General features: G+C 33.5%; 1 protein-coding gene across 4 annotated transcripts in view; it reads right to left on the bottom strand.

The window, feature by feature from the left end:
- LOC144009753 (uncharacterized) overlaps nucleotides 1-16,269 on the bottom strand; it is a 151,014-nt gene that overhangs the window by 131,564 nt on the left and 3,181 nt on the right. For 2 of the 4 annotated variants that reach the window (XM_077509602.1, XM_077509604.1), the window contains exons 2-3: nucleotides 7,265-7,985; nucleotides 6,286-6,396 (exon numbers count right to left, since the gene is read on the bottom strand). The gene's annotated coding sequence lies outside the window, so the exon portion shown is untranslated. Of the gene's footprint in view, nucleotides 1-6,285; nucleotides 6,397-7,264; nucleotides 7,986-16,135; nucleotides 16,184-16,269 lie in introns of all 4 variants that reach the window. The other 2 variants (XM_077509603.1, XM_077509605.1) reach the window with 2 other exon arrangements.

Genomic DNA, 16,269 nt, shown 5'->3' with positions numbered 1-16,269 from the left:
CCCAAAAAATATTTAACTCTTAACTCTTTAACTGATATATTTTAAATTACATTTTTTTTAAATATTGTCATATTTTGCAATTACTTTTATATATTTTATTTTGCGTAATATTAAATATTTTATGTAATTTCTCCTCATTTTTATTTGATTTATAAATCAAAAATATTTTACGTTTTTAATATTTTCTTTTTTTTTTTTATTTAGTAGCTATTAATGCGTTCCCCTCAAAATTGAGTTAAAATTAAAAAGATGTACTGTAAAAAAAACAAAAACGGAGTATGATATTTGTTTTGGAGGTAATTTTTCTGCCACTAGATGGCCTAATTGCATTTGTAATACTTTTTATGACAGCTCTGCATTTTTCCTTTTCATATTAAGAGCTATCTATTCTTTAACATTGAAGTGAAATTCTGCCCATTTTTAAAATTGTAAAATACAACTCGACCACCACGGTGTCCACAAATCACAACTTTATCTCATTCAATGCCATTGACGGCTTTAGACGTTGAAAACAAAAAGGGATAATTTGGCCCAGAATGCCGTGTATACAATCCGCTCGCGTGGAGCACAAGCGACGAACATCGACAGATGGACGACGCAAAAGCCGGGAGAAAAGTCAAGATGGAGCTGGGGGGGGGGGGGGGGGGGGCAAAAAGGTGTCCACGTTGCCTGCGCGAAACGCCGCCGTCCTGCCAAAGCACGCGAGGGGCGCATCGAGAGGGGGCCGCTCGTGACTCTCAACCGCCGACTCCCGAGAGAGCAGACGGAGACGACCACTTATCGACTGTGACTGCGAGGCACGCTGATGATTATGCTAATGCTCCAGATAAATATCAGCAAGATGCTCATTATGGCTTTCATGTGATGGAGCTTGTTCGCTATGATGTGTCATCAGTTGTGCTAATGTAGAAACATTACTTATGCAAAAGCATATTAAGGCGTTGGGGATTTGGAAAACATCACGTAAAAAAAATGTTGAAAGGAATGCTCAATGAAAACATGGGAAAAAATACATTCAAATATTTGGTTGAGGAAATATACTAGGAACTATACTCAGGGAAAAATATTACCAGAAAAAAAAAATAAAGTTGGGAAATTTAGTAGGATTTCATACAAAATGTGTGGAAATTAATATTTCATTAATATTTTTCGGCAAACTGTATTTGAATTTTTGGGGGAACTGGAAACTGGAGGTACAAAAATAAAGAAAAAAAATATATTTTTTAAACAATTTCTTTTTATATTTTCATTTTTTTAAATTATGTAATGCTTATTTTTTTTAGTTACAATTTCCGAATTAATATCAATCAATTTTTAAAAATTCTGTTAATAAAATAATCCCTCGAAAAAAAATTGATTACCTTTCCTAAATCATCTTTTTAATTGCGTAAAACATTTTTCATAATATATTTTTGTGTAAGATATTTTCTCTTATGGTAATAACATTTCTAATTACATTGTATTTATACTTTTAAATAAACCGTAATATTGTCATTGTAACACGCTTTTTTTTTGTATAACATCCTCCCTGTTATGCAACATTTTTCAAATTTTTATTTGTAATACAGTATTTATTTAATTTTACTTTTTAAACAATTAAATATTACAAACTACACTTATAACATAAATGGTGTCTCTTCCCCTTGCTAAATCAATTTTGTTTAAACATTTCAAATAAAATTCTTGCTATTTTTTGTTTTATTTAATATTTTTGTATTTATATTTTGTAATAAAATACAGCATTTTTCATGTGGAATGCCTTTAAAATGTTTTTTTTTAATTCATTGAGTCTGAAATGTAGTACGAGCACCAACTGGTACGTGGGGGCCCTCTAGTGGTAGAGGAAAGAGTCACTGACTAAATACAGTTCAATTGTATTTAACTTTAAAATTCAACTTAATTTAAAAAAAAAAAAAAAAAAAAAAAAAAAAAAAAAAACATTTAAAACCAATATAGGCATTTCTATACAATTGTATTTGTAATTGTATCACACATTTTGCATATTGATGACACCGTCCGGAGGGAAGGCCGACGAGGGAATTGCTGGCGATTGTCACGCGAGCGCTTCCAGTTATTCAGCAGCACGCGCGCCACAAAACATCACGACAAAAGGACCGCCACAGGAAATGAGATGTGCGCGGGGGCAAGGCTCCAGAAGCAAAAAGCGTCCCGCCCCCACCACCCAACCCCCTAATCATCGCCGCCAACTGTCACCCCGGCTCGACGAGGATTTCGCCCCGCAAACTCTCCGAGTGGCTCTGCAGCGGTCGGACATCCTGCTGAACATGTGGCGCCCGTGATAATTACGGCAGAATTAACACAGGGCGGCTTTATGGGCCTTCTGCCGCCGCCAAGTGGATGCCAGATATACACACACAAACACAAACACGCACACACATGGGGCCAGTGTTTGAGCAGCACTCAGGATCCAGCCGCCTCTCGCAGGAACAACTGTTCCTTCTCGACGAGAGGAGGAGCGCCTCTACTTAGCCAAAGGCAAAAGACTCACTTTGTTCTAGTTGGCTTTTTAGAATCACTTGAACAGCTAGCAGCATTGTGCTGTAATATTTTCCCTTCACAAAAAATAAAAAAAATAAAAAATAAATAAAAAATAAAAAATCAGTACCACGTCAATTTTCCTTTAACTTATTTTTTTTAATCAAGTTTTGCAATAAAATGGCAAAAATATTTTAATTGTTAAAAAAACATTTTATCGTATTTTTTATTTTTAGTTTTCTTTACTATTGATTTTTTTTTAATTTATAAAATTTTCCAAATAAAAATTTTGTTTATGCCTGTTTTTTTTTTACTTTTGAGTTTCAAACTACATTACTATTCAAATTTGTTAGTTGACCAACTATTTTTTTGATGTCATATTTGCCTTTTTTTGTTTTTTTAACATTTTTGTTTATTTATTTTTTTTAATATTGCAAGTCTTCCATTTTAATTTAAAATGTTAAAATAGACTTTAAATATTTTAATGTTGAAAAATATCCAATTATATTTTGTAAAATACTGTAGTTTTATATTTTTCCTAAACTATGTTTTAAGCAACACATTCATAGTTGTATTTTTCTCCAAAATATATTTAACTCTAACTGATCTATTTTAAATTACTTTTTTATAATATTGTCATATTTTGCAATTACTTTTATATATTTTACTTTGACTAATATTAAATATTTTACGTAACTTATCCTATTTTTTTATGTGTAATCAAAATATTTTACATTTTTATTTAATATCTTACAATTTTTAATTTACTAACTATCAATGCATGCATCCATTGATAGTTACATGTATTTCCCCCAAAAAAATATTTAACACTTTAAATATATTTTAAAATTACATTTTTTTAAATATTGACAAATTTTGCAATTACTTTTATACATTTTATTTTGTTATTAAATATTTTATGTAATTTCTCCAAATTTTTATTTGACTTGTCATCAAAACATTTTACATTTTTATTGAATATGTTTATTTATTTTTTTAAATTTAGTAACTTTATTAATGTATTCCCCTCAATTTTACTTGTGCAATTTCAAATAAAAAAAATAAATAAAAAAAATTACATTACTTTTAAATTATACAATATTTTCCCTAGTCTTGGTAGGCTTTTCTTTTTTTAGCTTTTGTGAAACTTTTTAAATAAAGGCTGATACACAGACATTAGCAGCAACCTGGCTACAAGAGGATGGAACATCAATGGCGGCCATGCCGCCACCCTGTTGTCCTTGATTTCTCTCGTTTGATCAAAACAAAACGAAAAAAAAACAGACCAAAGACAGGAGATCACAGGCCTTGGCGAGCGGCATCCATATCTGAAGCCTCCTGCTGGAAGTTGATTTTGTGGAGAATTATCAAACGGCTAATGGCAGATGTTTGCGCACAACGTCTCGCCCCCCGCCCCCCTTCGTACGCTTTGATTGGGAGAGGCGGGACTGGGCGTCGGTGTGTGACAAACAGATGCTCATAACTCAGTTCAGTGAAGAGCATTACTTTCCAATGAAGGCCTGGATGAGGGCCAATCGGCATCGGCTGCGCGCGGCCGGCCAGGGAGCGAGCGGTGAAGCAAAGGACCCACACAATGGTGTCAACAAATCATAAACCAGGCAGAATATCTTTGACAATATGTTACAGAGCGATGACATCACGATACAAGCGACAATCTACAAAACATCAGGTCACAGTATCACCGCATGATGCCCTTGATACCTAATGTTTATGTAACCAAGTATTTTTAAAGCGATACTTGGCATAAAATGTTACGTACATCACAATATTTGATATCATCATACCATCTAAATTAGGGATAGACTCATTATCGGCCGGGCCGATTTGCAGAGATCTTTTGAAATGTTTTATGAACCCCAACAAAAACCCCAAATGAGCTAAATTCGCATGCATTTGTCACTCAGTGAGATGCGGGGAGCTTTTCATTTATGGGTCAATTTAAATTTCCACTTAAAAAAAATAAAAGAAAAAATTATATATATATATATATATATATATATATATATATATAAATAAATAAAAAAACTCCCTACACTTATTGTTAAAAAAAAAATTAAATCAAGAAATTCTGCTGAAATTTTAGAAAACTATTTACAGTGGAAATCTTTCGGGATCTATTCACTTGCTTTTTTTTTTTTTTTTAACTGCAATTTTTTTAAACTTTTTTTTAACAAATCTGTCAATAGTTATTAAAAAAATATTACTATAATTTCTTTTATTATTAAAATATTAAATAATAATATAATAATAAAATATTTTAAAAAATTATTTTAAATTTACACTATTAAAAAATAGGAACTCCCTACACTATTAAAAAAAAATAAAAAATCTGTCGAAATTTTAGATAACTATTTACAGTCGAAACCTTTAGGGATCTATTTACTTGCTGTTTAATTTTTATTTCATAATTAAAAAAATACATTAAAAAATATATAAATAAATATTTTTAAAATTTGTATTGTTTTATTTTTTAGTTTTTATTATCAATAATTTTTAATATATTATTATTAATAATATACAACAACAACAACAACCCTGGAAGCTCAAAGCATCTTTTATAATTTTTTAAAACAAATCTGTTAATATAGTTTAAAAGGATTTTTTTTTCTATTTTACTGCAAATGAATATCGGCTTGAAATATCGGTTATCGGCCTCCTTGACTACTAATAATTTGTATCGTTATCAGCTTTAAAAAAAAACATATCGGTCTATCACTAATCTATATACATCCCAATATCTGACATATTAACAAATCCATACGTCACAATATTGATGATATCACATTATACCATGTGCACGGTATCCTGACGCGAACAATTGTGATTGTAAACAGAGAAGCTAGCCAGCTTTGTGTCGCTCCTTAACAACTGGTGAAATTTGTCTACATTTCGCCTAATTTCTTTGTCAATAATGCATGAACGTTAATGAGGTGGCGCGCGTGCGCGCCTCAACTTCAAACCGGCGTCGAGCTGGCGCGAGAGAGAGAAAAGAAACCGGCCGGCGTGGCGCCGTAGTAAAAAAAAAAAAAAAAGGAAGCCGTCGGTGCGAGCGCAGACGCGATTTCACGGCTGGCGACTCGCTCGCGAGTTGAGCTGTCTTGAGCTCAAATGATTCAATTAGGCCAGCTGTCCCTGTTTGTCATGGCTCAACTGGCCGCGAGATTACCTTTCGCGGGGCGCATATACGCGCCTCCTACGCCACCGCGCCCATACAAAAATAAATAAATAACACGGAAAAGAAGCAAAGGCGGCGGCAGTAACCGTGTTAGCCACTTAAGCGCTAAATGTGTGCATCCTTTTTGCTTGTTCGTGTTCACCTTTTTCAAAAGTTATTAACACCAAGACTTTAATGTCAAATGTGGCTTCCCTCCCGTCGTCTTCTACTCTTTCCATCTTGCCCATATAAGGTAGTTAACACCGGGAGTCATTAAGGGCTGATGTCTTCTTTTTCGTCTTCTTTTGATGTAGTTAGCGTCAAGTAACCTCATCAGACGTCGTTAGCCTAATTGTCAGTCTGGAGAAGGTGATGGCTCAAAATGGCCAATTAAAAACTCATTAGCGGCGTTAGCGTCTGCTCCCTTTTTTTTTTGTTCTTTTTCAGATGTAAACAACACCCCGGCGCGCAAAATGCTAACCACAGCGTGACTACAAAATGTTTTTTTTTTTGTTCTTCTTCATCGTGAATGATCAATTAGCAGTCACTCTTAGCGGAACATGCTAACACATAACCAGAGACGTACTGTACTGTCTAAATGGAAGGAGACCCACCTCAGAAATTCACTGGTGTCATCCTGTCATGGGACATCATCACGCGTGACAACCAGGAAGTGACCTGGTTTGCAAAAGCTATGACCTCGTCACCCGGAAGTAGTCTGTTGCCTAACAAACAAGTAATGTTCTTAAACTTTTGACCAAGGAAAATTTCTTTTCATTTTTATTTTATTTTTGTTTTTTTGTCATGATGAAAGCATTCTCCCCATCCCATAGTGAAAATGGTACAAGACTTAGCCGTAAACCACAAAATAGACTGCTAGCTAACTAGCAACAAATGGACAGACAAAGCACATATTTATTTAACTTGTCTTTTTGAATCACAGAAAGAAAAAACTGCCAATCATAGAATGAAAATGGTACAATCCTAACCAGAAAGTATCCTGCTAGCTAGCTAATGAACAGTCATAAAAACTAGCAAGGAAACTTGCCCTCTCGTCATTTTGTGTCATGATGGAAAAGTTGCTGCTGCTAATAGCTCGAATCATTTCACAATATAGACCTCAAATTAATAAACAAGCACATATAAAACCCTCAAGCGTATTCACCTTCCAATCCAGTTCTTATTGGATTTCCGGAAAACAACATTAGCAGCAGTATCATTTCATTTCTGGTCTCAGTCATGGTAGGAGAGCTGCGGAAAGCGAGGACACGCTCTTGTTGGTCTCTGAGCTGTCAAATCTCTCAGCGGACTCGCACTCATCACAGTGATTGAGAGAACAATGCCTTCGATACTAAAGTAGCATTCACTCAGTCTAGCGTGCCGACGCCCTTTGCCTTTGTTAAAGCAATTTTTGTCATTTTCGCTAGTCAAAGTTGTATGTTTGTTTTGTTTTTTTATATATATATATATATATATAAATAGTTATAAAATCGTTACAGAACCAAGATGGTAGATGAATTAAACAGTATAACATTTATTTAAAAAAAGAAAACAGCCTACATATCAACAGATGAGCAATTGGAAAGTACTCACAACTGATCCAGGTTGCACTCTGTTGTGGCTCATCTTCAATATTTTTGTTCATTCCACATTGTCTGGCGCTAAAGACAAAAAAAAAAAAAAAACTGATTATACAACATATCGGCAATCTGCCTTTTGCAGTTAAAACAAACGTCTCACTTCTCACTCTCTCTCTCTCTCTCTCTCTCGGCACAGGTGCCCTTAATCAATAATCAAATCAGCGGAGGCTGCTTCTCATTAAATGGCTTGGCAATATAAATCTTGTGAAGCTAACTCGAGTTGTATTTTCATGAAAAATGATTCTTCTTCACTCCTGTTCAGGTGCATGCAAGGTCTTTGGCGGTTATCGCGGTGTCAAAATGGCACGATTGTAAAACAGCCTCCTATGATGTCATTATGAGGAATCGGAGCCGAATGGACGCTCCAGTGTGTAATAACGGACATCCATATCCATACAAGAGTGACTGCCGGGCTTAATGGAGCTCCCCAGTCAGGCGAGTGTGCAATGTTCAGGCCCATTTCCTTCGCACTTGCACTGCAGCGAGGGGGGGGGGGGTTTGACCCCGATGATGCTTTGCTCATGTGGCACTGAGCTAAAGGAAGCCACTGAAGCCACACAAAACGCTTTGCGCATTGAAGGAAGGCGCTGACAGGTCCTTCCCCGGGAATGCCGACGCCCCCTTGGGGCTTTTCTTTGCAGGCCTCCTCACATCGTGACAATGTCTCATCCACACTGTGAGGAAGAAGGAAGAAGAAAAAGGGGCTCAACATGAATCAGTGTCCAAAAAGTGATGCCTTGACTTCATATTAAGATGTAATATTTTCCCTTCACTACACACACACAAAATAAATCAGTAAAACTTAATTTTAGGGTAATTTTTTATTTAAATTTTGTAATAAGATGGAAAAATTTTGATTGTAAAAAAAAATAAAATAAAATGTAATAAAAAAAGTTCTGAACCATTAATTAAAAAAAAATGTGTGTGTATATTAGGGGTGTTAAAAAAAAATCGATTCGCCGATATATCGCGATACTACATCGCGGGATTCTTGAATCGATTCAATAATCGGCAGAATCGATTTTTTTTTTTTTTTTTTTAAGGATTCACACCTTGAGCATGGAAGAATGTTATATGAACGGAACATTAAGCCTTAATATTTTATTTTAATGCTGTTCAAACATGAAACAGATTACAACCTCTATAAGACTGAAATTTCAGATAAATAAATAATAAATTTTCATATAAATCTTACACTCTACAAGCTTACTGATTAGTATTTTCTAAATTTGAATGAAAAAAATCGCAAGAATCGACTTAGAAATTCGTATCGGGATTAATCGGTATCGAATCGAATCGTGACCTGTGAATCGTGATACGAATCGAATCGTCAGGTACTAGGCAATTCACACCCCTAATATATATATATATATATATATACACAATTCACACCCCTAATATATATATATATATATATATACACTAGGGGTGTGAATTGACTAGTACCTGACGATTCGATTCGTATCACGATTCAAAGGTCACGATTCGATTCGATACCGATTAATCCCGATACGAATTTATAAGTCGATTGTTGCGATTTTTTTCCATTCAAATTTAGAAAATACTAATCAGTAAGCTTGTAGAGTGTAAGATTTATATGAAAATGTATTATTTATTTATCTGAAATTTCAGTCTTATAGAGGTTGTAATCTGTTTCATGTTTGAACAGCATTAAAATAAAATATTAAGGCTTAATGTTCCGTTCATATAACATTCTTCCATGCCCAAGGTGTGAATCCTAAAAAAAAAAAAAAAAAAAAAAAAAAAAAAAAAAAAAAAAAATCGATTCTGCTGATTATTGAATCGATTCGAGAATCGCGCGATGTAGTATCGCGATATATCGCCGAATCGATTTTTTTTTAACACCCCTAATATATATATATATATATATATATATATATATATATAACAATACAAATTCTTCATATACACCCATTTTTTTAAACTTTAGTAACAAAATGTTTCAAACTACATTTCTATTTAAATTTTGTTAGTTACCCAACTTTTTCTTCTATATTAAACACTATTTTGTTCAGTATTTTTTTTTCTTTTTAATCTTGCATTTCCATTTTAATGTAAATTTTGTGAATAGACTTCAAACATTATTTTAATGTTGAAAAAACATAAAATTTATTTTTGTAAAATACTGTGGTTTTCTAAATTATTTGTTTTATATTTTCCCTAAACCATAATATTTTTTAGCATGTATTTTCCCCCAAAAAATATTTAACTCTTAACCCTTTAACTGATATATTTTAAATCACATTTTGCAATTACTTTTACATATTTTATTTTGCTGAATATTATTTTACGCATTTTCTCCCAATTTTTGACTTTTGTAATCAAACTATTTTACATTTTTATTTCATATTTTTCATACAGATCCTTTTTTTTTTAAATATGTTGGGGGGAAAAGCATTAAAAAATTGTTTGTGGTAGATTTTTATTGAAAATATTGCACTCTGAATGAACTAATAAAATAAAATAGGGCAATAAATGAAAAAAATATCAACCAAACTACTACAATTAACTGCAAAAAAAAATAAAAAAATGATTGAGCAATTACGACTTTACAAAATGCACGTATTAGAGCGTGAAAATTATGATGAAGCAATCAGCGCATGTGCATCATCATCATCATCATCAAATATTGAAAATAAGTTTGGAAATCATAGAAGACATGAGGGTGGGGTGGGGGGGATGTGCGTGCGTGTGGTCATGAAGCGTTGGTGGGAAGTGATCATTACTTTAATTGATGATAATGCTTTTAATGATTGAACATTTTGTCTAATTGATGGTGATTGATTGCACATTAGCGCGCAAGGAAAGTGAATCAGGGAGCTAATCAGGGAGACGACAGCGCGGGTCAACGCCACCGTGCGACGGAAACATACACGCACACACACAGCAGATGGGAGGGGAAAATGTGCAGCATTAAATATGACTTTACTTGAAGTTGCTTTTTTCCTGTCATTTCAACTTGAGGCATTACGGTAAAAAGTTGTAACGTGTTTTCTTTATGACGCTCATGTATTGATGCTACAATGCATGACGCAGGTGTACCTAAAATTGTGGTCCACTCTGTATGCAAATGTGAAGTGGCAAGGTGGTAAAGCGGAATGTCGGAGCGCGCCGCCCTTTGGCACCGGCGCAACGTCTCCGACTGGCTTTGACTTTAATGAATAGAAGTGCGATAATGTGATTTGTGTAATAGGGTGACATCGTCTGATGGCGGCCTGTGATGATGATGAATATTGCTCTTTGCTGGGAGACGGCGGCCGAGGTGGCTTGGTGTGAGGAGCGACTATCGTCTGACGCTTTTCAACTGGAAATGCGAATGAATAAATAAATTCTTCAGATAGGGCAATACATTTCATTAAAAAAATTTAAAAAAAAAAAAACTGAAAAAGAAAAAGAACCCAAAAAATATACAAAAATAGAAATAAAAAATCAAATAAAATACAAAAGAAAATAAAAATACAAAATAAAATTAAAACAAAAAATAGAAATACAATAAAAATAATAAATGAATAAAATAAAAATAAATCAAAAATAAATTAAATACGAAATAAAATAAAAATAATAATTCAAAAATAAAATAAATAGAAAATAAAATACAAAAAAAATAAAAATACAATAAAAAAATACCATAAAAATAATAAATAAAATCACAATAAATAAAAAATAAATAAAAAAATAAAAAAATAAAATTCAAAAATAAAATAAAAACAACAAATAAAAATACAATAAAAACAAATCAATAAAAAATAAATTAACAAATATAAAATAAAATAAATAGAAAATAAAATACAAATAATAAATCAAAAATGAAATAGAAAATGAAATAAAAACAAAAACTAAAAATACAATAAAATAAATACATAATTAACAAATAAAGTACATAAAATAAATAGAAAATAAAATAAAAATAATCAATCAAAAATAAAATAAATAATAGAAAATAAAATAAAAACAAAAAATAGAAATACAATAAAAACAATAAATAAAAATAAATACAAAATAAATTAACAAATACAAAATAAAAAATAAAATAAAAACAACAAAATAAAAATACAATTAAAATAACAAATAAATAAATAAAATAAATTTATGACTGGTGGAGGAAAAGTTGACCACAACAATATATGTTACAAATTTTTGGTGCAAATCAATCTGATCACTCAATTTGCTACAAAAATAGATTCTAAAAAGCCCAATTACCCAAGCCCGAGGCAAACAATCCAAGGAAGCGTCACCATTGTGACGAATGATGGCGGATGCGTCTCACCCAAGGTTGTTTGAAAGACAGGAAGTGAGATAGAAAATGTGCTTTTTTTTTTCTTTTTTTTTCTTTTTTGGAGGGAGTCTTCCTCCTCCGTCGCCGTTTGTCACTGTGATACCTGCTAAACGTGATAATTAATACCCTCATTTTCGCTAGCGAGCCACTCTGTGAGGGCCCTAATTAAAACTGATGTAGCTACTTAGCGCAGCCAGCATCACAGGTGGGCCCAAATTAATCAGCAAATAGAGCTAAATTGGTCTCACTCTGCGTTTTGTTACTCACTTTTTTTTTTTATAGGGCTAGGTTTTAAAAATATATATATATTGATTACGATATTGAATCGATTTTCCTTTTCGAGCCCGATATTGATTCATAAAACCTTGAATCGATTATTTAATTAAATAATTTTAAAGGCCAATTTTTGTATCTTACTGGGTTTTTTTTTTTAATTATTTACTGTTCACATTAAAGGTATTTGCTTAAATTTATGAAAGGCCTGAATTGTTGCACTTGTTGCACAGAATATTTTAACCATATATTTACAATTATTAAATTAGAATTATGAAAATATACTCATCTCATCTTTGCTGATATAAACATTTGTATAACACTTAAAATGATTATAACACGTGTTACTTTCATTGATAAACTAAATCTTTTGACCAGTTACTGCAATTTACTTTGAAACCTAATATTTGTGGAGTTTTGATCATGTCCTTGACATTTAAGAAGAATTGATCTTCCATAATTAATTGATAGATTGAACTGAAGTGAATCGAATCGGGACTAATTTAAATCAAATCGATTGAGGAAATTAGAATCGATACCCAGCCCTACTTGTTTTTTTTTTGTTTTTTTTATTTAGTTGTCTATAACAGTCATCCCACATTTCAGGTTTAATGCAGATGTGGTGACCCAGTCGACAAAAAGTTGAAAAGAAAATTCTGCCACACGACATTACCACCATCAACTTTTGGGGTTTCTCAATTCTTGCCAGTCAACAAAACTTTACCGTCTGAGAGACCAAATAAAAAGAACCACAATCGACGACGAGAGCGGAATCAAAGAAATCACCACGTGCGTCTATGAATGTTTCATGCGGTCACGGCGAATAAGGCGAGTTAATTGCGAGTTTCCATAAATTAGCAAATTGTTATTTCATGTTAATCACAGTTCTTCGGCTGGTTCCTTCTTCATGAATAATTTAATAATCAGCATGCGCACATAAAAAAGTTTGCTAGGGGAAAGAACAGGGAGAAGAATTGTTTTGTTCACTAGCAACTCTGATTGTCTGGACGAGAGGCGAAACGCGTTTGAAGGAGTGCCGTCACTATCCAATATTTTTAGTATCGATTGATTACTCGACTAATCTGATTCATTTTAATTTCACATTAAAGTGTGTTAATTTTTTCCCCTTATTACTGTTCATGAACTAGTGGATTTGTGTTTATTTTGTACCAACTCAATGTCAGAAGAATGGCCCGTTTCAGCCACTGAATTGTAAACGCAGACGAGAAGGACAAACCTAAGGGTTCAAAACAAAACCATCCTGTCAGTGGAATTAGAAATAACAGCGAGGATGGGTAACTGGGCTAGGAGGAGGAGGAGGGGGGGTTGTCGGTCCTCACTCAAGGGGTTAACGTGGAGGCGGGGGAGGGCATCCAGTCAGAAAACAAGAGCTAAACAAATCTGCGATGTGGAACACGGAAGTGAGCGGAGAGAGCGAGCAAGCAAGCAGCCACTCAGGAGGGTTTAATGAGAAGTGTGTGGGGAGGGGCGGGGGGTTCGTGCTGTGCAATGATGTGGCCTTTGAGTGGAGAGAATGGCCCTAGTCGAGCATGGCCCCTGAAATGAGGTGAGACCAGCGTCACCTGATCCACAATTATCATGGCTGACAAGGGTGGGTGCGAGGGGGAGGGGGTAGACAGAAATGGGGGGGGGGAAGAAAAAAACACAATTCACTTGATGGCAAATTGTCAGCACCCTTGCGGGACTCAATGTAAGCTTGTTAGAAAGATTTATACTTTATAAGGGCAAGCAAGTGGCTCCGCATTCGCTATTATCATCACGGTACGGGAAGGAAGAGGGAGAAAGATGGTGAAGAAACACACTGGTGATGTATTTCAAATTTGATTATGTTATTATTTATCATTTTACTTGTATAATTCCTTTGTGGAGAGAGGGATTTATTTATTTACTCATTTATTATTTTAACTTTATACACTTTTTGACCTTTTTTTTTTTTGTCATTGGAAGCTTGAAAATTATAAATAAAATATTGAAAAAATTAGGGGCGTCAAAATTAGTGCGTTAATTTTGAGTTAATTTAAAGTTTCTTTAATGTCACTATTTTTTTTTGTTTAGCAGTAATAAATGTAATAATAATGCAAATATTTGTGGAGACTGGGGTCAAGTTGTATTTTACAATTTTAAAAATGTGCACAATTTCACGTTACTTTATGTTAAAAATTAGATAGGTCTTAATATGAAAAGAAAAATCCACTGAGCTGTCACCAACATCTTACAAATGCAATTATGCCATCTAGTGGCAAAATAAATGACCTCAACACAAATCAAAATCACACACATTTTTGACAGTACTTCTTTCTAATTTTAACTCAATTTTATGAAGTATTATGAAATTACTGTATCAATGACTAAAAGATGCAGCTATATTTCGATTAGTTTAACATTTTCTCCACAAACAATGGTATGAAACTCAGGGAAAAATATTTTATTTTACATTTAGAACAGATATAAAATTTGTGATGAACCGCGAGTTAACTATTGAAGTTTGCGATTAATTACAATTCTAATTTTTAATTGCCTGACACCCCTAATACATACAAATGTTTATTATATATACTGCACCTATATACGTACACTTACACTATAGAAAAAATATTACAGCATCGTAATCGTACTGATTCACTTACAGTATCAGTAGAAGTAGCATTATTTTGTGTTTACATGATTATACTGACCCTATTATTATTGTAACTGTGCCATCTAGTGGCAGAAAAATAACAACATAAGGCAATTATCACACTTTTTAACAGTATAGTACATTTGAACTCAATTGTATTAATTGTTATGAAATTACTGCATCAATGATTAAAAGACGCAGCCATATTTCTATTAGTTCACCATTTTTCCCCCACTTTTATGTTAACAAGAGTATGAAAACTGAACAAAATACTTTGTTGTAAATTTAGAACAGAAATAGAATGTGTGATTGAAGTAATGCGATTAATTACGATTAAAAATTGTAATCGCCTGACACCCTAGAAAATATGTCTAATTTTGTAATTTATAATATAATTTTACAATATTTTTTGTATATAACTTTCCAGAATGAACTGAAACTAACAGGTGAGTCTGATAAGCGAACAGGAAGCGCGAGAAAGACTCAAGGTGGAAACAACTCGATTTGTGCTTGGGTGCGGCTGCGCGGCGCAATAACAGGAGCGCCGATGATTAAGCGGTGTTAGGGAGCGGGAACACTTGTTTGCAAGGACAATCTTTGTGTGCTTTTGTGGCGCGCCGGCCGCCTCCATCTTTGTGCAAGCATGAAATGTGTTTAAAGAGATGAATCGGGATCGGACGAGCCGTCCTGACATGATTATGAGGGATTCATCTGCGGCCATCTGCCACCGTTATGAAGGAAGGGGGGGGCAGGCGGGGAGGGAGTGAGGACCTTCTGTTCAGCGAGCGTGCCACAAAAGGCAACGCGACGCAGACCCCGCTGCTCCACTAGTTAACATCAACACTTTGCTGTGTGAAGGTGCGCTTTGGATCTTGTCAATTAAAACACACTTTCTGGAGACGATCGCTTTGAATCCAGTGAGTACAACTTACATAAGCACCGGGGAGTTATTCTATTACATTTCTCAGGTATTATCATATTCGCACACCATGTGGACGAAAGCGGCGGCGGAGCAGATGGGCCTCACTGCTCAAAACAACGTCCACTTGTTGTCTTGAGTTGTGTAATAGCCAACACAAATTTTAAGTCGCACCTTTATTCGTTTTTTTGTTTTTTTTCCCCTCCTCCCCACTTGAATTTTCACACGGCAGCACATGAACAACAACATTTGGACAATGTGGAATATTACCAATACAGAAGAAACATTCATATAATTATCAACTCAACATGCAATGTGTTGTAAGTAACATTTTAACATTTATGTCATACAATGGTTAAAAAAAAATAAATAAAAAAATAAAAAACATGGTAGATTAATTTATAAAATATATAATGAAAAAAATAACTTCTTTTGTTGGTACCTAAATAGAAAATATCAGCACAAAAACAAAACAAAAAACATGGTAGATTTTTAATTTATAAAATATACAATAACTTCTTTTTTGGTACCTAAATAGAAGATAAAATCAGCAAAAAAAAAAGAAGAAAAAAAAAAGAAAAAAAGAAATTTGGGAAAAAAAAAACTTTTTTTTTTGCATATTTTAATTTAAAAAAAAAAAATCCTCTCATTTTTCTTTTTCCCCCATCACTGCTAACTTTGTCATAGCATCACTTACCAATCTCAAGCCTCACTTAATACGAACTCCTTCCACTTTTACACCTGGCTGTAACAAGTAAAAAAAAAAAAAAAATCGACATTTGTTCATGCATTTATTATTTAAATTGTGCGCGTGTTTTATTTTTAAACAAT

This window comes from Festucalex cinctus, chromosome 20 (assembly GCF_051991245.1).
Source record: "Festucalex cinctus isolate MCC-2025b chromosome 20, RoL_Fcin_1.0, whole genome shotgun sequence".
NCBI lineage: Eukaryota > Metazoa > Chordata > Actinopteri > Syngnathiformes > Syngnathidae > Festucalex > Festucalex cinctus.
Note: the sequence above shows the minus strand (reverse complement) of the source record. Positions and strands in the feature narration are given on the sequence as shown.